At 42.0% G+C, this 25,560-nt stretch overlaps 1 protein-coding gene and 2 long non-coding RNA genes across 5 annotated transcripts in view; 2 read left to right on the top strand and 1 right to left on the bottom strand.

The window, feature by feature from the left end:
* The window catches only part of myo5b (myosin VB), a 355,668-nt gene that overhangs the window by 176,638 nt on the left and 153,470 nt on the right, over window positions 1-25,560 (top strand). The gene's annotated exons all lie outside the window — the stretch shown is intronic.
* The window catches only part of LOC107982332 (uncharacterized), a 190,252-nt gene that overhangs the window by 3,963 nt on the left and 160,729 nt on the right, over window positions 1-25,560 (bottom strand). The window lies entirely within an intron of this gene.
* Window positions 5-21,279, top strand: LOC134296793 (uncharacterized). The gene is made up of 2 exons (XR_010003653.1): window positions 5-17,264; window positions 17,350-21,279. It is a non-coding gene; the product is annotated as an uncharacterized LOC134296793 (long non-coding RNA).

Here is a 25,560-nt window from a genome sequence, read left to right on the forward strand (position 1 = left end):
TGTGGATTTTTTTGGTTGCAGTTTCAATTGAGATACGGATTTTTCTATTAATTCAAAAAATCAAATGTGGTATGCCTGACTGTAGAGTCAATCAGGTGTTTCTTGTGTAGAGCCTGTTTCTCTGCTAATCAGGGAGGTCTTCAGGTCAGTGCAATCTCTCGTCTGTATTATAAAAGGAACAGAGCACTTAACTCTTCTTCAGCCTCCCCGATGTACTGGGTCAGCTTGCTCCACCTCCTGGGAAATGGTAGCTATTTCTGAAGACATCTCTTCTCCAATAACTAAACTAGGCAGGGAGGTCTACTGGGAGCTGCTGGTCTCCAATACCAACAACCCCGCTTCCTTGCTATCAGAGCTGACTAAGACATTCAGAGTTGATGCATTTCTACCAACCCAAACTCTCTGAATCTGACTCTAAAACCAGAATGGTGGCATGGCTGATGGTTGGATTTCGGCTCCCACAATCATTTGCCATGAACTGTACTGCTTGGAGTTGATGTGAGATGTTTCACACATCTGAATTACAATAAAATCCCCCATATCCATGAGAGATACATTCCCGGTCAGACCTTAGTTACTTGAAACTGTGGGTGCATCTGAATAATGAATCATGTGACTTGCGTTGTTCCTCTGTTTTTTTGGTTCTTATACCAGCCTGTTTCCAAAATTCCTACATGTAGACATAATGGAAGCAGGCCCCACTGCTGAATTCAGGATACAGGGATATATTTTTGGATGTTAATACAGTTCTGTAAAGAGATTTCATCCATGGCTGCTTTTGTTCCTCTTGATCCAATTCATTTAACCAAGAATTTTGCTTCACAGTGTCCAGTCTGATCATTACATTTTATCAATTTAAATCCCATCTTGTTTTCAAATTAGAACATATAGATTAAAGCTTACATCAGCAAAAAATACAATATAATTATAAGTTTTGAATAGAAGTGATATAAAAGCATAACTCATTAAAGCAGCAGGAAATACGAATAGTTTAGCATACTATTAAAAGGCTTTTCACCACTGGGGTTTTTATACTGGCTTCACAACAACCAAAAGTCTCTGGGAATCTCCCAAGCAGGAGTCATAGCTAATATCATATTTACTCAAGTCTAATGCGCCACTGAATCTAATGCACACCTCAATTTTCAAAACTCTGAAACCAAAAAAAGTATTTTCTGCAAAATGTAATACGCATCGGCAAAAAGTGCTTGCTGTGTAACTTGGCCATTACAGTTGCTGCATGCTTAGAATTCCTTCTTTAAAAACTATAGTGTTAGAGCACCAAAGCTTCCAACAACAGAAAATAAAATCCTGGGCTGCATCTATGCTGTATAGTGAATCCACTTTAATTGCCCTGGTTCAATGTTATGAGATCACAGAGGCTGTAGTTTTACAAGGTCCTGAGTTTCCTCTGCCAAAGGATGCCAGTGCCTTACCAAACAACAAATCCCAGGACTCCACAGCATTGAGCCATGGACAATAAATTAGATGACGTCCTCCAAATAGTAGCTCCAGGTATGCCTGAAGCAGCTTCTCATTTTGCTTTGGCTCACCACTTAAGATTACCAGATGACACAAATCTAAGGAGCACACTAATTTTGGGAAGGGAATCCAACCAAAAAAAGTGAGTATTAGATTCGAGTAAATAGGGTAGTTATCTTCTGTTTCCTAGCAGTCCATATGCAGCAGAATACTGGATCTCCATGTGGTCGTTGTAATCATTGGTTGACTTGCTTTGTTAATCCAGCCATCTAAAGCCATATGAGGTTGTAGGTCTCCCTTCTGGTGACAGTGGATTCCATACATTAATTATGCACTGTATGGGGAAACAAAAATGTTGGGTTTTTTTTTTTTTGCTTTTTCCAAATACACATAACTGCATGACCTCAATTTCTAATGTTTTACAAGAAACAGAAAAGTTTTGTTGTGTTTGCTTCCTCCACCATCTATCATGTCTCCACTTAGTTGATTTCCTGGTCTCTAGGACTGAGAGGTCTCAAGTTTTGATGCATCAAGTGGTCTTGTTATATGTATTTTGTACCTTAGCAGTAAGGGGAAAAGGAGGTGTTCTTACTGAATTTGAACTGGGAAATTTGGTGATTCCAACACATTCTATTGGATTTCTCATGCTTACTCTTTTGTGTCTTGGGTGTGATGGTTAGGATGGTTGGAAGCAGACAGTTTAGTTTGGGTTAAGTGAAATAAAATGCTTGATGGAGATTTATATGTGAGAGTTTTGGGGTTCCATTTGTGAAAGTGAAAGAACTACATTTTGGGTTTTGATTGAGCATATTTTGATGATTGCTGCAAGTTCTGGAAAACTTGTTGAAAACTGAAGATGTAAAGAGCTTCTCTGAGATTTTCTTAGTCTTAGGCAACTTCTTGGCTTCAGAATACCTCAGATCATCTCCTGAAATTAATTTTAAATGTTACAGATGTTTTCTTTTAACCAAAAATTTAGCCAGATGCTCCTTGAATATCATATTACTTTCATTCCATGATGGGTTGCTTGAAGTCTTCAGTCAGATCTTAGGTAAGAGCATGTTTGGGGTGAAACCTCTCAGAATCACCTACTTGCACCACAAGTTGAAGTTTAAAAAAGTTTTCTTCAAGATGAGCCTCAATTCAATTCACAAGCTCAATTCAATAGGGAGTCCCAGCTAGAATAGTCCCATTAAATTACTGAGAATGTGTTAGTTTAGCACATACAGAGTTTACCCTTTGTCTTCATCTGTGGCCGAGAGACTGTGACTTGCCCAAGGTCATTCAGTGAGTTTCATGGCTGAGAAGGGATTTGAAACTGGGACATTGTCCAATGCTCAGACTGCTATATTATCCTAGGCTCTGACCCTATTCTATGCCAGCAGCGTTATGGCTTTTTGAACAGTGAAATGTGTCCAGTCTCAAGGGTTTGTTTCAGAGCTGCAATCAAGCTGTTGCCCTTCTGCATGGCAGGGTCATTACTTTACTGCTTTCCCTGCATCTGAAGCCTTGCATTTAATGTCCCCTTGGATTAAAATCCATGTAAATTAAAATATATATTGATTAATGACTGAATTTATTGCAAGACCCGTCAGCAATTGTAGGCAAGGTCCATATCAGTCTGGGAGAGCTGCCAAAACGACATAATTATTTACCTGGGATCTAAAGGGTCTTCCCCAGTGAAAGTTGCACATGACTCTTGGGAGCAAACCTAAGGAATATACCATGCGTTCTTACAGAATGAGTTGGCTGGAAAGTTCCTTTAATGGGGAAATCTAAAGTTAAGTTTGCTTTACTGCTCCCCTCTGTCATATTCTCTCTCTGTGTGTAATGTTTAGAGTGTTGTACTGAGACTTCTGAGATCCAGGTTCAAGTAACCACTGAGCTATGAAACTCACTAGGTGATTTGAGGTCATTTTCTCTTCAGTAGTATCACCAAGGTTGGTATCACCCAATGAGGTACCTCAACCAATATGGGCTTCCTTCTGTACCAAAACATGCGACAATATTGTGGCTAAAATACCAGAAACTTCAAGTATCTGTACCCCCATCCCTCCTTCATCCTAAAAGTTTGCATATGCATTCACCTAAACACATACACAGCAGAGTCTTGCTTATCCAACATAAATGGGCTGGCAGAACATTGGATAAGCAAAAAATGTTGGATAATAAGGAGGGATTAAGGAAAAACCTATTAAACGTCATGTTTTACAACAAATTGACAGAAAAAGCAGTTTGATACATGGTAACGTTATGTAGTAATTACCAGTACTGTATTTATGAATTTAGCACCAAAATATCTGAATGTATTGAAAACATTGACTGCAAAAACATTGACTACTAAAAGGTAATCTGCATTGGATAATACAGAACGTTGGCTAAGCAAGACTCTACTGTATGTATATGTGTTTGTCCATGGTTCAACACCTGGTTCCTCACTCTGCATACTAACCAGAAGTTCAAAATGGTATAGTTAGTGCAAACAAACTAATGGATACGTTTAGACAATTCTAAGGTCACAAATGATACTTATTTTGATCCTGCATCCCTGGTAGGCTATTTATCGTATTTCATATCTTAAAAGAAAAAGGATGCAGACGGCAGTCACTGTGGCATAGAGGATGGAATACTGAATTTTTACTTAAACTTGGGAAGAGGGCAGGATTGACATCCCCGTTCAGGTTATGAACATGCAGTGTTCAGAGCAGATCTTAAGGGGGATGTGTATTCCCTAAACAAACATGTTTTCTATTCAGTAGCAGGAAAGGTGTCTATCTGCAATCAGAATTGCAAATTAAGGCCATGTTTACCTTCAGAAAACAAAGTACATCAAACAAAAGAAGGTATTATGGCATACGCCTGTCAACTCCCCCTTCTTCACTATCTCTCTCACACACAATTTCACCAAGAACCTACCATTAGGAAGACACATACTGCAGTTTGGCATACAGCAGGAAAAATGCAAATCACCCCGTTGCTGGAATCAAAAGCTGTTTTGGCTGTTTGGAGCAGTGGGAGAGGGAGAAAAGCTGAAGATTAAAACTCTGGAGAATTCTATGTTTTCTTATCTATGGCTTTGATTTTTTTAAGGGGGGGGTGTCGAACAACAGGAGGTAAAGCAAGGCACATCTGAGGAGTAATCTGAGAGCACATATGAAGGGGGTGAGAACTGATTTGCAAAGAAATTCAACTGAGAGGGAAAGATGAAGTTCTTACCCATCCCTCTGAATCTTAGATATGATTCTCCATTTGGGATGCAATATTTTTTCGGTTGCTATTGCTTTGGGCAAAATATGTCCACCCCAATCTATTAGTACCCTCTACTTTCTGCAGTAGTCAATCAAATGGATCTAAGAAGCCCATGAATGAAACCTCAAAGCAGAGACACTCTCGGTTGATGTTCTCCTTCAACATGTGTTTTGTGGCACACTAGATTTGGACCATAAGGGTACATAGCCATCATGAGCCATTGATAAAATTTATACTTCATGGATTTGCTGAAACCGTAAGTGGGCATCTTCTGAGAGTTACTGACTCTTTGGAATCCATGAAGACATTTGGAGATGAAGCACTGCTGCTGCAATTTGGCAATGTTTCCAATTTGTTTCTGCAAACCGTAATTCAGAGACTAGAGTGGCATGCTATGATGCAGGATGTTGCATCAGCAGCTTTTTGGCATTACTCGGCTACTTTCCCTCCTAGCTTGTCCCCATATGTCTCCCCATCCTGATATACCTTACAAGGTGGTTGTGTAGTTAAAGAGCGGAAGTGGAAGCCCTGTAATCAACCTTGAAATCCCTGGAGGAAAGGAAGGCTATCAAAGTTAATCAGTTAAGCAATACGTACTGGTATGACTATCAAAGACCAGTTAACAGAAAATATTATCTGTATTCTGTGAGCATCACAGTAATTCTCAAAAGATTCTCTGCTTTCCTTGATAGGATGACTAAGTTTCTAATCCTTATGGCTGAAAGACCTAGATTTTAGGATGTGTGTGTAATGCATTACAACTTCCCAAAGCCAGAGAATTGAGAAGTAAAGGACTTAGAATTATTCCCACCAGCCATTGTTCTAATATAATGGAATATTGGTGATTTTTTTAGATGGTGGCATTGGATTTAGAATTTGGTTTTTGTGTGAGTGGCGTGCTACTGAATAAATGTCCCAATCCAGGAAAAAGATTCCACGTTGCTGTCATACCTTTATGATGCCAACTAAAAAAGGCACCATACTATTTTAAATTATTTATAAATATATTTATTTTATTTATATCCCACCTTTCTCCCACCCTGGAATCCATTATACAAGCTGTCAGAGGCCCTAGGCTTCTTCAACAGTTATGAATGCTAAAAAGCTATTCTTTGGTAGGAAATGTGATGATGGAAGGCCAGGGTTAAACTGATGGTTAACTTTAAAGCTGATGGTGACTGAAGGAGGTTTGAAGAAGGTATAGGCCAAACATCTTGCTGACCATGAGGTATTTTGGGATACAAAAATAAAACAAGGTAGTAAAACTTTTTCTGCCAGTCTTCCTCTGAAAGTAGTATGTACCTTAAGAAAACAGTTCCTAATGCTAAGGGGTTTGGGGCCCCTTCCGCACAACGGTATAAAATCAAAATTGAACTGGATTATGTGGACTCAGATAATCCAGTTAAAAGCAGAAATCGTAGATCATCTGTCTTGATATTCTGGGTTATATGACTATGTGGAAGGGCCCCGAGTGTAGCATTACTGAGTTTAGTTGGTCCAAAACAATCTGTTTTATAAGGACTTTTGAAGATTGAATGCAAATTGGTATTCCCCTTCTGCTCCTTTTGGCTTTGTAACTTCAAGATAATGGGCTCTAGCAAATCTGACTTTGTGTCAACATTGTTCCTTTTTATTCCTGAAATGTTCAGTTCCCTGCACCAATAACATGCTGAGGAAGTCAAACCTACATTAGCATTGTCCCCAAATAGAATCAATACTCCTTTCCCAAATGCTCTTTTGTCCTCCTTTGTTTCGGTTTTTGCATGTCATCAGAGTTATTTTAGCAAGTGCTTGCCTCCTGGGTTTTGGTTGTTTGTACTCCAGAGAAAGTTCACCAGTCCTTCAGCAAAAGCACGTCAGTAACAGGGAGACATTTGGATGGTTAATATTCTCCGTTCTACGCTGGCAATGGAAGGGAAGCTGGGAAGTTATTTGGTTTTTTCAGTAGCTGTGTGATGTTGGTACATTCCAAGCCTTGAGCCGGATTCCTTCCATATTGCATTAGGAAACCAAAATAGACGTGAGAAGAAGACTGGATTGTGATGAGAGGTAGACTGGGCATTGGGTGACACGTTGCCTGCCAACCTATGGTGACTCCATGAGTTCCATAACTTTTCTAAGCACTCAGAGATGGTTTTGCCAGTCCCTTCTTCTGAAATGTAATAAACAGCAGGGACCCTCAAACTTTTAAAGCAGAGGACCAATTCATGGTCCCTCAGACTGTTGAGGGGCTGGACTATAGTTTGAAAAAAAAATGAACAAATTCTTATGTACACTGGGCATAACTTATTTTAAGTGCAAAAAAATCCCATGAAAGAACAATGCAGTATTTAAAATGAAGAACAATTTTAACCAACATAACCTGACCAGTAATCCAATGGGAAGTGTGGGCCTGCTTTTGCCTGATGTGGTGGTTGTTGTTGTTGTTGTTGTTGTGTGCCTTCAAGTAGCTTCAGACTGTAACCGCCCCAAAATCCAAAATGTTGGGCCGGGACTGGGTAAATGACCTTGGAGGGCCATGGGCCTTCATTTGGGGACCTCTGGTCTACAGCACCTAATGTTCATTGGGGTCTCTTACTGAGTACTAACCAGAGCTGACCCTACTTAGCTTCCAAGACCACGTTGAACATTCTTGCTCTGACCAATCCATTCTGTATGTATTGTGCGGTGAAGAGAGAGTGGCTTGTGGTCTCAAAAGATCTGGAATGTTTTCAACCTTCATACCATGTTTATAGTTGGAACTGATTAGATAACTAGTACCAACAAAAGTTTGCTTGCCTTGGAACAGGAAGGGCTGAGTTTAAATCCCTCCTTGGTCAAGGGATTTGTTCTTGGGCCAGTACCACCACCTTTTATGAAACCCACCATATGCATCCTTCCCTTGCTTTTTGGATTTCACCTCTTATCCTGCTCCCTTTCGCTTCCCTTACTTCGCCTTGCGCCATTGATTCTTCTACTTAGCCACTTGCATTGCTCAGTTTGTTCCCTCCTTGTCTTTCCCTTACCTCACCTTGCAGCATCTCAAGGTGTTCTTTGCCTTTTTCCAAAATAGGAAAACATTGAATCTGAGCTAGATTATGGTCCAAGAAGTGTCAGATGGCATGCCTAGTAAAACCCAGAGATCTAGGTTGCATGGTAACTCTGTCCAAAGTCCCTAGAGCAGGGGTCCCCAAACTAAGGCCCGGGGGCCGGATGCGGCCCTCCAAGGTAATTTACCTGGCCCCCGCCCTCATTTACAATATAATATTTTTATATCAGTTTTAATAATATAATATATTGTATATACATATACTATTGATAATAATATTATCATTTTATACAATACAATACTAACAATAATATCATATAATAATATTAATTATATGTTATATATTACATATAACATTACAGTATAGTGGTATAGTTCAATATAGTATAATGCTAATATTGTGCTATGCTAATAATATAATATATTGTATGTACATACAGCTGCTCTAAGTTCCCTTCGGGGTGAGAAGGGTGGGATATAAATGTAGTAAATAAATGTAGTAAATGAATAAATAAATAATTTTGGACTTAGGCTCACCCAAAGTCTGAAATGACTTGAAGACACACAACAACAACAACAACAATCCTAAATAACCTGACTATCTCATTGGCCAGAAGCAGGCCCACACTTCCTATTGAAATCCTGATAGGTTTATGTTCCCAGATTAATAGGAAATCTCCAATACCAAGTCCCATAAGCACTTTATTAGAATTAAGATTGCATATCGCACTCTGCACTTGCCCTATAAGCCTTATATATCACCTGTCACATAAGCACTTTTAATCTTGTACCCATTACTCTGGCCCGGCCCAGTTCTATTGTGTTTTAACGTATTGTTATTGCTTGTGGTTTATACTGTTTTAATTCTTTTAATTTGCCTTTGTTTGTATTGTTATATTGTGTGTTGAGGCCTTGGCCTTTGTAAGCCGCATCGAGTCCTTCGGGAGATGCTAGCGGGGTACAAATAAAGTTTAATAATAATAATAATAATGTTGGTTAAAATTATTTTCATTTTTAAATATTGTATTGTTCTTTCATTGTTGTTGTTGTTTTGCACTACAAATAAGACATGTGCAGTGTGCATAGGAATTTGTTCGTTTCTTCCCCCCAAATGATAATTCGGCCCCTCAACAGTCTGAAGGATTGTGGACCGGCCCTTTGCTTAAAAAGTTTGAGGACCCCTGCCCTAGAGTTTCCTGCTCTTAATATATGGGCAGAAATAGGTACAGAGCTACATTTCACACATAGATTACATTTGTCTTTTCCTTCAAGCTGCATTGAGAAATAGGGAGAGATTTCTTTGTTATCTGCTCTGAGGGTGCTCTTCTCCAAGTTGTGTTCTTCCTCGCCCCATAAATCTATCATTTTCCTGCCAAGTCTAGTTTCAGATTTGTAATGATAAGAGGAGGCTGCAGTTTAGACAGTGAAAGCCAATGTGAGGCTGCCTTGAGTTATTTAAGCCAGTTCCATGCCTTGTTTTCTGACTATTTCGAAGATTGGAACATTACAGTTATAGTTACAGGACGCCCGGATGTTGTGAATTCTTTTTATAGGGTGAAAGTGACAAATTGTGAATAAAGATAGTGCACTTTTAAAGGATTTTTTTAGTTTTTTCAGCACAACACTATGGTCAACTTTCACTGGAAGCTGAAAATAGAATTGCATTGGAGGACCTAGAAATTCCTAAATAACTGTATTTACTCTGGAAATCTTGCTCCTCCAGCGTGACTGGAGGAAGTTGACCATTATACACCTAGATATAACATTTTAATCAAATCCGTAAATACCAAAATCAATAAACGGCAAAACTACAAATGGGGAAGGTAGACTAGACTGTACATCCTTTTCAGTTTCTAACAAGTGACTGAAATTATTACTTTTAATTACTTCTAAAACCTTATCAAAGTGCTTCTGATTGTGACAGGGAACCCATTACCTTTCTCTTTTTTCTTTGGCATCACTTGCAAAACAGTTCAAGGTAGAAGCACAAGCCAGCACCTGGATGGAATACTCCCCCTCTACCATTTAGTGACACTATTTTCCAGTAATTGTATGAGTAACTTTAAAAGCACAATATGACTAGTTATTCTATCTGTAGTACTGGGCTTCTCAAAGTGTGTTTTGTTGAGCCCTTGGGGCTCCGTAAAGCATATTGAGGGGCTCTGCGCTTTTTTCCTTTTCTCCCCCTCCTTTCCTTCCAAGCGTTCCCTCCAGTTTCCTGCTCTTCCCCTGCCTCCCTTGCTGTCAAAAGCTCCTTTTCCTCACTTCCCTCACCACCCAGATCCTTTCCCCCTCGCCTTTCTTGCTTCCAAAACCTATTTCCCTCCCACTGCTCAGGGAGTGCTTTGGTTGAGCTTTTCCTGCATGGCAGAAGGGGGTTGGATTGGATGGTTCTTGGAGTTACTCTTATTATTATTTGAAATACTGTAATGTGTATGTTGGTCAAAAAAATTGCCTATGCCTGATATACACACACACACACACACAATATATATAATATGCTATTTAATACAATATTTAAACATTTCTTGGGGCTCCGTGAGACCTATTTGCTTCAAAAAGGGTTTCACGGCTGAAAAAGTTTGAGAACCCCTGCGTAGCAAATAGCATTTAGAGAGTAACATAGCTGGCTCCATAATTATTTCAAACGGGAACTGATTAAAGTGACTGGTGTATTTATAGCTGATTATTTCTAGATTCTGGGCATTTTTAGAAGATGATTTGATTTTCACTGTTCTTCCATCTCTCATTGATTTGCCTTAGTTCCAGTTTGCTTGTAGTAGTATTAACAGTAGTCGTGGTGGTAACAACAACAACAACAACAATAACAACATTTTATCTGTTACCCACTTCTGAGAGGTTGAGAGGAGACATGATAGCCATGTATAAATATGTGAGGGGAAGTCATAGGGAGGGAAGGAGTAGGCTTGTTTTCTGTTATCCTGGAGACTAGGATGCGGAACAATGGCTTCAAAGTAGAGTAAAGGAGATTCCACTGAACATGAGGAAGAACTTCCTAACTGTGAGAGCTGTTCAGCAGTGGAGCTCTCTGCCCCGGACTGTGGTGGAGGCTTTTAATCGGAGGCTGGATGGCCATCTATCAGGGGTGCTTTGAATGCGATTTTCCTGCTTCTTGGCAGGGTGTTGGACTGGATGGCCCACAAGGTCTCTTCCAACTCTATGATTCTATCATTCTATGATTCCCGTAATGGTTTGAAGCATGGTTCAATACAGTCAGAAAACATCAACATAATAAAATACATAATATATCAAAAAGCACCACTATAAAATAGATACACCGAAGGACATGATCAGAATACAACACCATTAGAATGCAAATGCTAGACTCATGGTTGAACGTTGACTGGGTAGGCCTGCTGGAAGAGAGGTCTTCAGTTGTGTCTTAAATTCTGACAGCTCATTTAGCTGTCAAATACTTTCCAGCAGCTCATTCCACAGATTTCTTGGGGTGGTAGATGAAAAGGTCATCTGGGTGACAGTTGGAGTCAGCGTCTGTCAGAAGACCTCAGTGTCCTCTGAAGTGTCAACCAGAGGACTTCAACGGATTGTGCGGGAGAAGGCCACCTTGCAGTTAACTTGTACCCAAACCATGCTGGGCTTTGCAGGTTATAACCAACAAGTTGTACTTTTCCCATAAACTATTTGGCAATCAGTGCTTTTGTTTGGGTGTGATATGCACACTCCTAGAAGTTCCAGTAATCACTCTGGCTTCCATGTTTTGAAATAGTTGGAGTTTCTGAACTTGGTAAAGAGATAGCCCAATGTACCATGCATTGCATTGTAGTTCTGACTCTGATTCATCCTGATTACCTCAGTTTTGGGTTGCTTTCATATCCCTAAAGTTTCAACTTTTGCACTCCCTAACCTTTGCTTTTGACCTCAGAGTAACCTAATCTTAGCGAACAGGGATGCTATGGGAAGGCATTTGTATTTTGGTGCATATCATTAACTGTGAGGCTCATTGTGATTATTTCCTGCTTCAAAAGGCTTGCAATATACACTCCTTTATTCCATGGACCATCTGTTTTAACAAGGACAATTTTGTAAACAACGTTAATAATAGTTTTCGTGATATGTGGAACCCAGTAGTGAATAAGGTAATTCAAAAAGTAGGACTTGCCAGTCTTGAATATAAATGACTTTCTGTTTTCCAAGATTGTGCATTAGATGCTTTCAAAAATGTAATTAACTTTTTTTTTAAAGAAACTTCCAATTCCATTTCTTAAGTTTTTCTTTGTTGCCTTGAAATTTAAGTTGCACCATGATACGTTGATTATACTATAGGATTCTACTTGCCTATTACAGTAATAAGACTTCAAGAAAGATCTTAATGGAGCTGTTAATCTGCCCTTTTGCCTCCCCGCTTTCTCATTTCTGGCTGTTGTTTGCTTCTTGCCTGTCTCCTGTGTCATTTGATGGTGTTTGCAGAAGATCAGCCTGGCTTTGGATCCTTATGATTGCTTCTTTCTTCCACTGTTCTGTTAACAGAGCCGATCAGATCCGAGCGACAGTAATTGAAATTCTGTGTGATGGTGATATAAAGCTCTGACCCCTAAGGGATTGTATTCTAATGCCATATTTTTTAATTTAAGAAAGCGTTGATGAGAGGAGGAAATTAACAAGCCCATACACACTGTAAGTCAAGCATGAGGTGGTGAATCCTTTGGTGAGTAAACCTCAGGAGGAGCTTAGGGAGTACGGATCAGGAGAGCAGGCACAAAACACGGAGTTGTTTGCATTTGGACTTCAGCCAAGGTTTTGATTGGGCTGCTCCACAAATTCGTGTAATCTTTTATAGCTGACATGTAGGATCTGATACTCTTTGTGCAAATTTTGTGTTGGCACCAACTTTTGTGACCACATTGAATCCCACTATCATTTGCCTGTTTAATTGCTTTATTTAATTTATATCCCACTTTTCTCCTTTCTAGGAGATCAAGGCATTTTACAAAATGTTAAAACAAAGCACAGCTTTTTAAAAAGCTAATATAAAACTTTAAAACAAACGGATTAAAACTGTTTTAAAAGCACATTTGGAACCCAGATACAGATACAACACATCTCGTTAAACTCCCACGTGCTGTAACAAGTTTCAAAGCGAATGACTTCCCAAATACAGTCTCACTTATCCAACATAAACGGGCCAGTAGAACATTGGATAAGCAAAAATGTTGGATAATAATGAGAGATTAAGGAGAAGTCCATTAAATGTCAAATTATGTTATGATTTTACAAATTAAACACCAAAACATCATGTTTTACAACAAATCAACAGAAAAAGCAATTCAATACATGGTAACGTTTTGTAGTAATTATTATATTTACAAATTTAGCACCAAAACATCACAATGTATCGAAAGCAATAAGTACAAAAACTTTGGCTACTAACAAATTGACTACAAAATAAAGATAGATTTGTATAAAATGAACTTAAAGTAACAATATTGTCAGAAATTAAATTCTTAAGTTCAGTCCCTGCTGCCTAGAGAAACAGCTGTGGATCTGGGTGGGAGGCAGACTGCATTGGATAATCCAGAATGTTGAGTAAGTGAATGTTGGATGAGTGAGACTCTACTGTAAAAAGATCTTTGCCTCTTAGCAGAAAGACAGCAAAGCTTGACAGCAGTATGTGTGAAAAAGATCCCTTGTGGACAAGTTAAACATGAGCCTACAATGTGATGCAGCGGTGAAAAAAGCCAATGCGATTTTGGCCTGCATAAATAGGGGTATAGCATCTAGATCCAGGGAAGTCATGCAACCCCTCTATTCTGCCTTGGTCAGACCACACCTGGAATACTGTGTCCAATTCTGGGCACCGCAGTTGAAGGGAGATGTTGACAAGCTGGAAAAAGTCCAGAGGAGGGCGACTAAAATGATCAAGAGTCTGGAGAACAAGCCCTATGAGGAGAGGCTTAAAGAGCTGGGCATGTTTAGCCTGCAGAAGAGAAGGCTGAGAGGAGACATGATAGCCATGTATAAATATGTGAGGGGAAGTCATAGGGAGAAGGGAGCAAGCTTGTTTGCTGCTGCCCTGGAGACTAGGACGCAATGGAACAATGGCTTCAAACTACAGGAAAGGAGATTCCACCTGAACATCAGGAAGAACTTCCTCACTGTGAGAGCTGTTCGGCAATGGAACGCTCTGCCCCGGAGTCTGGTGGAAGCTCCCCCTTTGGAGGCTTTTAAACAGAGGCTGGATGGCCATCTGTCAGGGGTGCTTTGAATTAGATTTTCCTGCTTCTTGCAGGGGTTAGTAGTTTGTGCACTGGACCAGAATACTGGGAGACAAAGGTTCGAATTTCTTCCTTGGCCATGGAAATCCATAATCTCTCTGACTAAGAAGGCAAGGACAAATACCTCTGAACAAATGTGCCAAGAAAGCAGCATGATAGGGTCACCATAAGTCAGCAGGGAAGATGGCTGGCAAACTCCCTATGGAAAGGATTTCAAAATTTAGAAGCAGCCATCCAGGAGACCCTTTCCCATGACCCTACCAAATGTGCCTACTATGGTGATCATACTGAGACAAAACCATACTCTGGAGAACAGGAGACATACAGAAGAGCGGCCCAGTTGAGACTGCGGTTACGGTTCGCAGACTGCGACCCTGCCCAGATTCTGCCGGAGTGGAGCGTGGCCCTTGCACCTCAGTTTGCGAAGCCCTATGTTGTTGAGCTGTTGAAGTTTGTAGTGCGGGAGTGCATCTATTATGAAGTGTTACCACCAGCACGCCCGGCAGTGCGTGTGCTGGTACGGCTGTACCAGAAGCTCCGACTTTATTTTATTTCTGCTAATGTTTGCAATCATAGGGCAGGCCGCCTGTCCATCATCATTAAGTTTGGTTCCGCCCCTTGTTCAGGGCTCTGGGAGGTCAGTCTCACTTAAGGAAACTAATAGGCTTGATCGATCCATGAAAAATTTGATTCTAAACTCGTTTCAAAACTAGAGGGGGCAGTTTTTCGTTTTTGTTGCTAATAACGAATTTGGCCCCCAAAATTTTTCGAAATTAACGAAAATTCGTTATTTTCTAAATTAATTCGTTAATGGCGGACGCGCATGCGCGGTGGCCCAAAAACAGCCCGAAGGGGGGGGGGGGGACTTAGGGGGCTCTCCCGCCCTCATTTTTTGAGTGATCTTCTTCAAACTTGGTACAGTGGTAGAACACATTTAACACTGATAGCTCACCAAAATGTGGAACGTTTCCCTTATCCTGATTTTTGGTGCTCATCTCCATTTCTAAGCCCAAGAGCCAGTGTTGTCCATAGACACCTCCAAGGTCATGTGGCCGGCATGACTACATGGAGTGCCATTACCTTCCCAGAAACACCCAGAAAATGGGAATTCCAGACAGGAAACAATCAGGGCCAGCTAGTACCTCCCAACAAAGGATTCCCCCAGGTAGGAAGCAGCCAGGCTTTGAAGCTGCAAGGCTATTCAATGCTAATCAAGGTGACCAATTGCAACATTCACACTTGCCTCCCACAGACAAGAGTTCTTTCTCCCACCCTGGACCTTCCACAGATATATAAACCCCACTTGCCTAGCTTCGCACAGACGTCAAAACCTGTATGTCTGCCACAGATGTGGGTGAAACGTCAGGAGAGAATGCTTCTGGCACATGGCCATAGAGCCCGGAATACATACCACAACAGTGTGATCCCGGCCATGAAAGCTTTCGACAACACAACCACAGTATCCATTCAAGTTCATGTAGCGTGGTATGGACTGGAGACCTGTATTGGGGGGAGGGAGGGTGCGAATCTGGGCCCCTGGGAGCAGCCGAGGACGGGCCTGGCCCACACCCCCTCGCATCCCGGGCCTCTTCCTTCCTCTTCCTTTTGTTATTTAAACTATATATTGTGAAATTATGGTGTGTTTTTTTTCATGCGTGTTCTGTGTTCAAGATAGGGAGACCAAAGAGGAAAAGCAAGGGAGGGACGGAGGCCCCAACACTTCCGGCTCCCATGCGAACTCCCCCCTTGTGTGCCTTGGAGGGTGGAGCATGCGCACTGGCTCTCCCTTTCTCTATGGCTCTTTTCAGGTCGCTTGGGAACCCGAAGTGCCTCCTCCCTTTGCCTTTGTGTCCAAGAAGGAGAGAAGGACGTTGCAAGGTTTGCATTGAGGGTGTTTCTCTGGTGGGTTTGGCTTGGAAGGGGGCTCATTAAGGCCCAATTAATTAATGCACTGAGCTGAGGAGAGGCGGCGGCGGCGGCGGCCATTTCCCCCCTCCGTCTTCCTCCTCCTCCTCGGCCTCCTTCCCCCTCGCCCCCTCCCATTGGCTGAGCCTCCCATTGGCTGAGGGGCAAAAGGAAAGGAGTTTGGGTGATTTGCAAAAGCTTTTTTTTTCTAACGAAAAAAACGAAGAAATTAGAAAAAACGGCCTCTCGCGATTCGAAACCGTGATATCCAGACGTGTGGACAACCAAGGTTCGATATTGCTTCAAAAAAAACGAAAATAACGAATTAATAACGGGTAACGGGAAAATCGAATTATTTGAGCAAGCCTAGAAACTAAGCTATAGGATGTAGACCAGCTCGTCCCGTAGAAAAGCTTCACATCTCAAGAACATCCAGGGATATAGAACATCCGAGGAATCAGAAACAGAAATTCCAGGGGAAAGGTCCCAAAGGTTTTGGCTAAGAGCTCACAGCCCCTCAACCTCACAGCTCCTGAGGGAAACAGCCCTAAAGTTTCCAAAGAAACCTCCGAGAGGGAACAGCACCACAGATCCACGGAACCCCAGCTGAAATATCTGCAAGCCTTGGTTGGTAGGTCCACTTGATACCCAGATGCATTTGGAATCGGTAGTGGGTCCCACATCAGCTAGGCCCATATAATAGACAGCCTGGGAAAGGTTATAAGGGGGTTTTCTTCTTATAGAGAAAGCACAGTTATCCAAAGCCAATTGTCTGTCTCCTGGGGACAAGACTAAAAAGACCAACAGTGTTATGATTGAGCCTCATGGCTCTGTTACTGGCAGACGTGGGCGTAAGACTCCTCGAGAGTCAGATACTCTCGAGGAGCGAGAAAGAAAGAGACTGCGAGATATCTTTGCAGCACCATCTGACGAAGAGTCTTTTGAGGGGTTTACGGAGAGAATGGAGGAGGGGCTGGTTAGCTCGGAGGAGGATGAGATGGATTGGACTCGGGTGAGGGAGGAATTGGGTGCCACTGGCAATGATGGGATGGAAGATGAATGGGGACCTTCAGGATTAGACCCATGGACAAGCTGGAGGGATGGGACGGGATCCACAGCTGGGGATGCTGTGGGGCGTAGTCAGAGGTGTTCCAGCTCTGATGAGGAAAGTGATGAGGAAACGCCCGGGTTAAGGAGGGCAGCTGATAGTGATGAGGATTTGTAACTGGCATAAAATGAGGCTTGGGAGCAATTGGAAATTGCGTTGGGCAAGGTAATCTGGACGAACGCTTGGGATCTGTGTGGGACGCTTTCCTGAAGACTGGTGTGTTTTCGTGTGCTGATACGTAAGTTGTTTTGGAATTTGGGGTCAGACGGCGGGAGGAATTGTGTGGGCTTTTGTTTGTGCAAACTTGTGCTTAATCTCATTAGCTTTGACCTTCCGTCGTCTTCTTGACGGACGCCATCTCCTGCTTTGGATTTCGGACTGAACTGACCACGGCTTGACTTCCCCCTACTCGGACTTGGTGAAACTACAAACGTTCTGCTTCTGGCTTGAACTACGGAAAGGAACTGGGTCTACTCTACTGCTTCAATCCTCGGCTGATCTGTGTGTATTGGAAATCTTGCCTGCTGTGTGGAGGAGTGACTCAAGTTACTCAAAGCACAGTGCTGGCAGCAGAGAGGAATCTGCTGCCAATTAATTGCATTCTTTTGAACACTTTGTTCCCCGGCTTCTGTTTTGTTTATCCCCAGGCTGAAGCAAGCTGTTTTGTTTTTACCCGGATTAAACTCTGGTTTAATCCGGTTTATCTTTTGAACGTTTTTCCTTGCCCCTTTTTGCTTTTAAAGGCTAATACTGCCTGGCCCTTGTATTTTACGGGCATTTTGAGTTCTGTTATCCAATAAACTCTGTTATCTTTGATCTTGTGGCGTTTTGTCCTTGACAAACAGTTTATTAAGGAAACCTTGAAGTGTTATTTGACTCCTTGAAGATTTATTATTTGTTCAATAATAAAGACTTTGTTATCTAGTTAAAGACTCAAAGGACTATCCTTATCAGGAAAATCCTCAAGAACCTCTCTTTGAGATGCCCTGGCTTCCCACTGGGCATAAAGTATACGTCCTATACAAAGACAATAGCTACAGGCCCAGCACGTGACAGAACAATGCGACCTAGACAAAGTTAGAGTCATGATTTTGGGAGATGAGGCCGCTTGTCACCTATCAGACAATAGCCTAGCCTTCAACCTCAAGAAATACATGTTGCTCAGCATGTACATGTTTATAGAATTGTACGCTACCATTCCAGTGTTTCCTAGTCGCTATAGTGGAGATCTGATTGCATGGGCCACAAAAGGCGTGCTCTTATTGAATGAGGTCCTGACTGTTCGGAAGGATGCGCCCGGCTCTCACCAAGGGAGAGGCTGGGAGAGGTTCACCAATGCCATGGTTGCCTGTCTGAACAAGGAACGTGAAGGCCTTGTCTCCTTGCTCTGGGCCCCCCGGGCCTGCAGAAAGGGGAGGCGCATTGACCGAGGGTGACACACAGTCCTGGAGATGGATGTTGCTGGTGACAAACTTGGATTTTTGGGGTGCTCCTCCATCTTCAAAAGCCCCAAAAGAGATTTGAAAGACAAAGGGGTTCAGAAGTTTTCTGACCTGCCTGATTTCCTCCTTTGGAAGGCGACTTTCAAAAAAGCTGTAAGAGATTTAAAGTTATCGGCTGATGAAGAGCACACACTGCTCATCGCTTGGCTAGGCCCTACTTCTTCGCTGCAAGTACAGAGTCTATGACGCACATGTGTCAGACCCTAAGAGTCCTAGAGACAGTCTGGTAACGCAGGATAGATACGGAGCCTCCACTGAAATCAAGGCTTCTCTGCTAAATAGACTTTATAAGTTTCCAATTCTCAAGCTCAAAGACTGTAAGCAAGTATGGGATTTGAGTGACCTACTAGTAGATTTAGAATCAGCCATGACCAGCCCACAGCTCCCTGGATTGGCATGCCTTAACCAGTACATAACACAAAGGCAAATTCTGCGAAAACTCCCCTTCCAGTTCCAAGAAGCGTGGGGGGGAAGAAGTATTCACTTATAAAGAGCAGAATATGCAAAGATATCCACCTTTTGCCCACCTTGTAGTGTTTATAACCAGAGCTGGAAAGGAGAGAAATGATCTTCAAAAAGGATTTCCCACTCTTTATCAAGGCCTTCGGCAGGAAAAGTCACCCAAAGATCAGAAGTAACTATTACAACCGATCCCAGTAGTGTCCACTCCATTTGAAAAAGTGGGAATTGATATCCTTGGTTCGATGTCGCCTGTGACCAGAGATGGACATCAATTCATCTTAACAGCAGTGGACTTCGCAACTAGGTATCCAGAGGCTATACCCCTGAAAGAAACTGACTCCAGGATGATGGCACACGCATTGCTGAATCTGTTCGCGCGTGGGGGATTTCCCAGATCAATAGTAACTGATTTAGGGACAACCTTCATGTCATAGCTGATGAAGGAGATGATGCATGCGTGTGGGATCAAACACCTGACGACAACCCCATATCATCCCCAATCCAGTGGCCTGACCGAGAGGTTCAATGCTACTCTGAACCATATGCTGAGGACTTATGTCCACAAGAACCCGAATGATTGGGACAGGAAGATTCAACATTTCTTATTTGCCTATCGAGAGGTGCCTCAGGAGAGCACAGATTACAGTCCTTTCCAGCTACTGTACAGGAGAGCCCCTCGAGGTCCCATGGACATCTTAAGAGAAGCATGGACGGGACGGGAGGAGATACCAGAGAAAGATGTCGTCAACTACGTCGAAGATCTCCAGAGATCCATCATCAGAGACTGTGCAGCAGAGAGCCTAACAGTAGCCCAGAATCGACAGAAAGAATATGCTGATTTACAATCAAGGCATAGGACTTTTGTCGTAGGGGATAAGGTGTTGGTGCTAAAACCCAGGGCTAAAAGGAAATTGGAAGCAGCCTGGGAGGGCCCATACACTGTAGTAGGCAAAGACTCTGAAGTGACTTATTTGATTGCAAAGGAGAATGAGGAGGGGAGATGCAGAAAGCTACATGTAAATAGACTCAAGCCTTATTTCTCCAGGGCCAATGTAGTTTTGCAACTTTCCCCAGAGACTGAGGGAGAAATATCCTTGTCTGGTTGGGGGAGGGTCGATACAGAATGTAACTTGCCTTCAGTAGAGGGAAGTGAAAATCTCTCTGCTACACAGAAGGAGCAGCTGAGAGAGTTGTTACAACAATATAAGGGAGTGTTTTCGAATGTGCCAGGGAGAACCAACTTAACCTGTCACAGAATAAACACAAGGACAGCTGACCCCATTGCAGCTTCACCCTATAGAGTGATTGGGGAGCAGGCACAGGTAAATCTCTAGAGAAATCCAAGAGATGTTAAACACATCAAAGTTACTCAAAATGTAGTTGCTGATGCATTATCACAAATAATTGCATAAGATATTCAGGTAAACCTAAGGTAATGGGAAAAGTGTAAGTAAAAGGTAATGTATGTGATGTGTAATGTAATGTTTTGAAATGTTTAACCTGTTTCATTGCAGATATATGAAATGTATTTTGACACTGCCCTGATGAATGGTCTATATTCATGCATTATGTTTAATGTATAAATGCACTGCTAGAACTTGCCTAATGTTTAAAGACAATGTTTGACTTAAATGCATTGAACGTGATTTCCTGCTACTTGGCAGGGGGTTGGACTGGATGGCCCATGAGGTCTCTTCCAACTCTACTATTCTATGATTCTATGTATGAAAATGTGATAGATACCTGTGATTTGCAATAGGCATTTTGTAATTAGCAAAGTCACTGTGTAGGTGTAGAAATGTTTATATTGATTGTTTACGATAGGTTAGAAACTGTAATAGGTAAGTTAGGAAAGGGAGACATTTAGAGTGGATAACTGAGCGCTAGGCACTTTGTCTCCAAAGAGGAGTAAAATGCCTCTTTATCCGGAAAGGTTTCTCAGGCCAGGGAGGTAATGTAGTGAATCTTACCTGGTAGGCCGGGAAGGAAGCCTGGATAACAGTATGGCAGGCCTCCATTTTGGGAGAGAATGCCAGGGAGGCAGCTATCTTGAGTGAGGATGGTTGGAAAAGGGGAGAAATTTGGAGATTTGGATGGGCCAGAGGAGTTGGGAGGAGCCAAGTATTAGAGAGGAGAAGAGAGGGAGCTTGAGAGAAAGTGTGGAAGAGTGAGTGAAAGAGTATGGAGAGTTGAGAGCTCGTGTGTGAAGGTGTAGAGCAGGGATCCCCAAACTTTTTAAACAGTTCACGGTTCCTCAGACCGTTGGAGGGCCGGACTATAGTTTTGTTTTGTTTTTTAAAAAAAACAAACTAACTATGAACAAATTCCTATGCACACTGCACATATCTTATTTTGAAGTAAAAAAACAAACAAAAACAAAACGGGAACAAATACAGCCTCAATGTTACTAATAATCATAATAAAAATAATAAAGATGGTTGGAAGACACCCCTTGGGCCATTTAGTCCAACCCCCTTCCACCTTTGTGCACCAAAAGTGCAAGTAAAGCACCCCTGACAGATGGCCACCCAGCCTCAATGTTAATAATAACAACAACAACACCAACACATCACACAGTCCTAAACACTTGGGAAGTGTTTGACTTGTGATTTTGTGATATGAAATCCAGCATATACATCTCGTTTGCTGTGTTATACAGTGTGGCTTTGTGTCAATAATAATAATAATAATAATAAATAATAATGAGGGTTGGAAGAGACTCCTTGGGCCATTTAGTCCAACCCCCTTCTGCCTTTGTGCACCAAAAGCACTAGCAAAGCGCCCCTTAATAATTAGTTATTAATTAAATAATAATTAAAATACCATTATAAACAAGCAAAGCTTTGGAAGTAGCGCACCAGGTGAGGGAGGAGGTGAGAAAGGTGCGCGCCTTTCCCTCCTCCCTTGTGCCGCATGTGCCTTCCTCAACGGAGGAGGAGGGAGCCGCCGCCACTGGGGCCGGATAAATGGCTTCGAGGGGCCGCATATGGCCCCCGGGCCTTAGTTTGGGGACCCCTGGTGTAGAGTTTGAAACTAGGTTTTCAGGGAGAGAGTTGAGTGCTGTGAGCTGAAAGGAAAAAGGTCAGACAGCAGTTTGATTTTTTGTGAGAGTTAGCACAAGAGATCGACTCTCCAGGCTTGGGCTAGTTAACAGGAAGAACTCTAGGGTAGAGTTAGTTAATAACCCAGGGGCTACCTAGATAGGTTAGTCAAACTCGTCACTATTCTCTGAAATAGAGCAAGGGTTTTGTTACCAACAGTTAGATCAGTTTGGTTAAATCCGTCTGTAACAAAGTGAAGAGAACTGAACAAGCAACCAATTCAAGCTGAAGAACTTTTGTAACAAATCACGCCTTTTGTACCTCTCTCAGGAGTAGTTGTCTGTTTAAAAGAAAATAAATCTTATTCTATTTAACTTTCAAAAAAAAAGTCTCTGCAAGCCTTTGTGATAGTTCCAACAATTTTAACATCCTGGTACTACAGAAAAGCCTCTTAATAAACAGTTGTTTGGGAGCTAGGTGTGAAAGCAGTGTTGGCAGAAGTGGGAGAAGTTTACCTCAAATACTTTTGAAACAAAAATCCTAAAACATCTTAGGTTGGTGGCAGCTTTAATTCAAAAGAAAGTTTAAAGACAAAATAGTGTTCATTTCTCTCTAACACATATCCATCATCGTCATACTATCATATTGGAGGCACAGGACTGGGATTTGCTAGGGTTGGGGAAAGGTCTGCCCTGCCCTAAATAAATCAGTTTGTGTCCTCTCCTTTCTCCCTCGGTTTGTTATACTCAGCAACCAAATCTGTTCCTAATCTTCGCAAAGAAGAAAAGAAGCCCGTCGTAGCCTGCACTAAGTTATGTCAGAACTCCAACCAGCCACGAACTTGCCACCCTAATTGTTTGGCTGAGGTTTTCCCTCAACTTAAAAAGAGACTTTATGTTGCCCTTGACTCCCAAAGTGATGCGTCCCTGGCTACCCCAAGTTTCTATGATATGTTCAACGTCAAAATAAAAACTTTATAATATGTAATGTTCACCTGCACCGGCCAACAGCAGCTGCAGGGAAGGAGTTACATCAGACTTCGCCATCTCCCTGTGCAACAGCAAGACCAGCTTCAAGTTGCCTGCATTGCTTGAGTGTTCCACCATCCCAAGGAACAAGAGTCAGATAGTTTCCAAGTCTGTAGTCAAGAGTCATTCTCCCAAAAGAGACTGGAAAATTAGTTCCCTGACTTAGAGGCAGATATATCTCTCCTTCTAGGATCGGACTGCCCTGAGTTATTTCAAATCCTGGATCAAATAAAAGGGCCCTCCAAGAGCTCCCATTGCCCAGAAGCTTCCATTAGGGTGGATTGTCATAGGGCCAGTTTGCCTTGACAACATGTGCCGTTCAGCCATATTCAATCTAGTGGGCAACAGCAAATTTTCCGATTCACGCCCTACACAAATGCAAAGCTATATAAGTCACATCAGTGTTTGCTGTTTTAAGTTCTGTTACTGACAACTCTTCAATTTTTGAATCTACTTAAGTTTCTCCAGAGATGAGCCAAGGTTTCTGGATTAAACAAAGAAACAGGATAGCTCCCCTTCCTTTTAAAGATGTTAGGCCTATTCTACCTAACAACAGAGTGGTAGCCAAAAAAAGACTTTTGGCTCTCAAGAAAAGAATGGCTCACGATACCCATCTAAAGTGCCAAATCATCCAAGTTCAAGGAAGGCCTGTTTGTCTGTAATTACGCTGAGCCAGCCCCTCAGTGTAATTAAGCCATTGAGAAATGGTTTCTACGATTGCACAAAGTTACTCACCCCCCCCCCCCAAAACTTGACAAAGTAAGAATAGCCTTTGGCTCTAGTGCAAAGATGCAAGATGATTCTTTAAATGATGCTCTTTTAAAAGGTCCTGATCTCCTCAATAGCCTTGTGGGTGTCATTCTCAGATTTAGAGAATGCAAAGTTGCAGTCACTGCGAACATTCAAAAAACGTTTTATGCTGTTTTTTGTGAAACCTGACCATTGCCGTTATGTAAAGTTTCTTTGGTTTCATGACCCTGAATCTCTGAGTCCGGTAACAGAGTTTTGCATGAGGGTGCACGTATTTGCAATGGTATTCCCCACAGTAACCTATGGATGCAAGAGCTGGACCATAAGGAAGGCTAAGCGAAGGAAGATAGACGCTTTTGAACTCTGGTGCTGGACGAAAATCCTGAGAGTGCCTTGGACCGCAAGAAGATCCAACCCGTCCATCCTCCAGGAAATAATGCCCAATGGCTGCTCACTGGAGGGAAGGATATTAGAGGCAAAGCTGAAGTATTTTGGCCACATCATGAGGAGACAGGAAAGCTTGGAAAAGATCACGATGCTGGGGAAAATGGAAGGAAAAAGGAAGAGAGGCCAACCAAGGGCAAGATGGATGGACAGTATCCTTGAAGTGACTGGCTTGACCTTGAAGGAACTGGGGGCGATGACGGCCGACAGGGAGCTCTGGCGTGGACTGGGCCATGAGGTCAAGAAGAGTCGGAGACGACTAAACGACTGAGCAGCAGCATGCATTTGGCAACACTCCCTCACCAGCAGTGGCTAATTACTGCTTAAAGAAGACATTTAGAAAAGTTTAGACAGCAGTTTAGTTAAGAGGTTTACGAAGTAGTTAATTTTAATTTCTATGTTGATAATTTGCTAATTTCCAAGAAGCCATTCAAGTTGTCCAAGACATGCAGGATATGTTAAAACTTGCAAATATAAAGTTGCATAAAGTCATGTCTAATAGTATGGAACTATTAAGTGCATTTCCAGCAGAAGACTTGGTTGAAACCGACTTAAAATTATTATTTAAAGAGCTGCAAACTCAAAGCAGCCTAAGAATTCTTTGGAATGTCAAAACTGACCAACTTTCCTTTTGAGCCCCGAAATTTGACACCCATATGTCCAAAAGAAAGATCTTATCTATAAACAGTGTTTATGGCCCCTTGGGCATTGCAGCTCTTGTACTAATTTTAGCCAAAGACATCTTCAGAAAGATAACACAACAAATAAAGGGTTGTTACCCCCACCTTTAGAGGCTGCTTGGAGAGCTTGGATATCACAAGCAAAAGATATAGAAAAACTTAGGATATCCAGGCAATATGTTCCAGCAGAACTCACACCCAGAGCCACCTACTTTAATTCTGTCTCAAGAGTTCTTTATTTAAAGAACAGAAGTACATCAGAGGGTATACCGATAGCTGCTGGGCATAGCCAGACATATAGTATAGTTTTCTCTTTAACCCTGGTGTGCCATCACAGAACTGGTTGTTTCCCAATTATGGAAACAAGGTTTGCTACATGTTTTATACATGTATTGTGCTGGTACGGCTGTACCAGAAGCTCCAACTTTATTTTCTTTCTGCTAATGTTTGCAGTCATAGGGCAGGCCGCTTGTCCATCGTTATTAAGTTTGGTTCCGCCCCTTGTTCAGGGCTCAGGGAGGGAAGGAGCCATTTTTAAGTCAGTCTCACTTAAGGAAGCTAAACTATAGGATGTAGACCAGCTCGTCCCGAAGAAAAGCTTCATATCTCAAGAACATCCAGGTATAT

Source organism: Anolis carolinensis, chromosome 2 (genome assembly GCF_035594765.1).
Source record: "Anolis carolinensis isolate JA03-04 chromosome 2, rAnoCar3.1.pri, whole genome shotgun sequence".
In the NCBI taxonomy this organism is placed as follows: domain Eukaryota; kingdom Metazoa; phylum Chordata; class Lepidosauria; order Squamata; family Dactyloidae; genus Anolis; species Anolis carolinensis.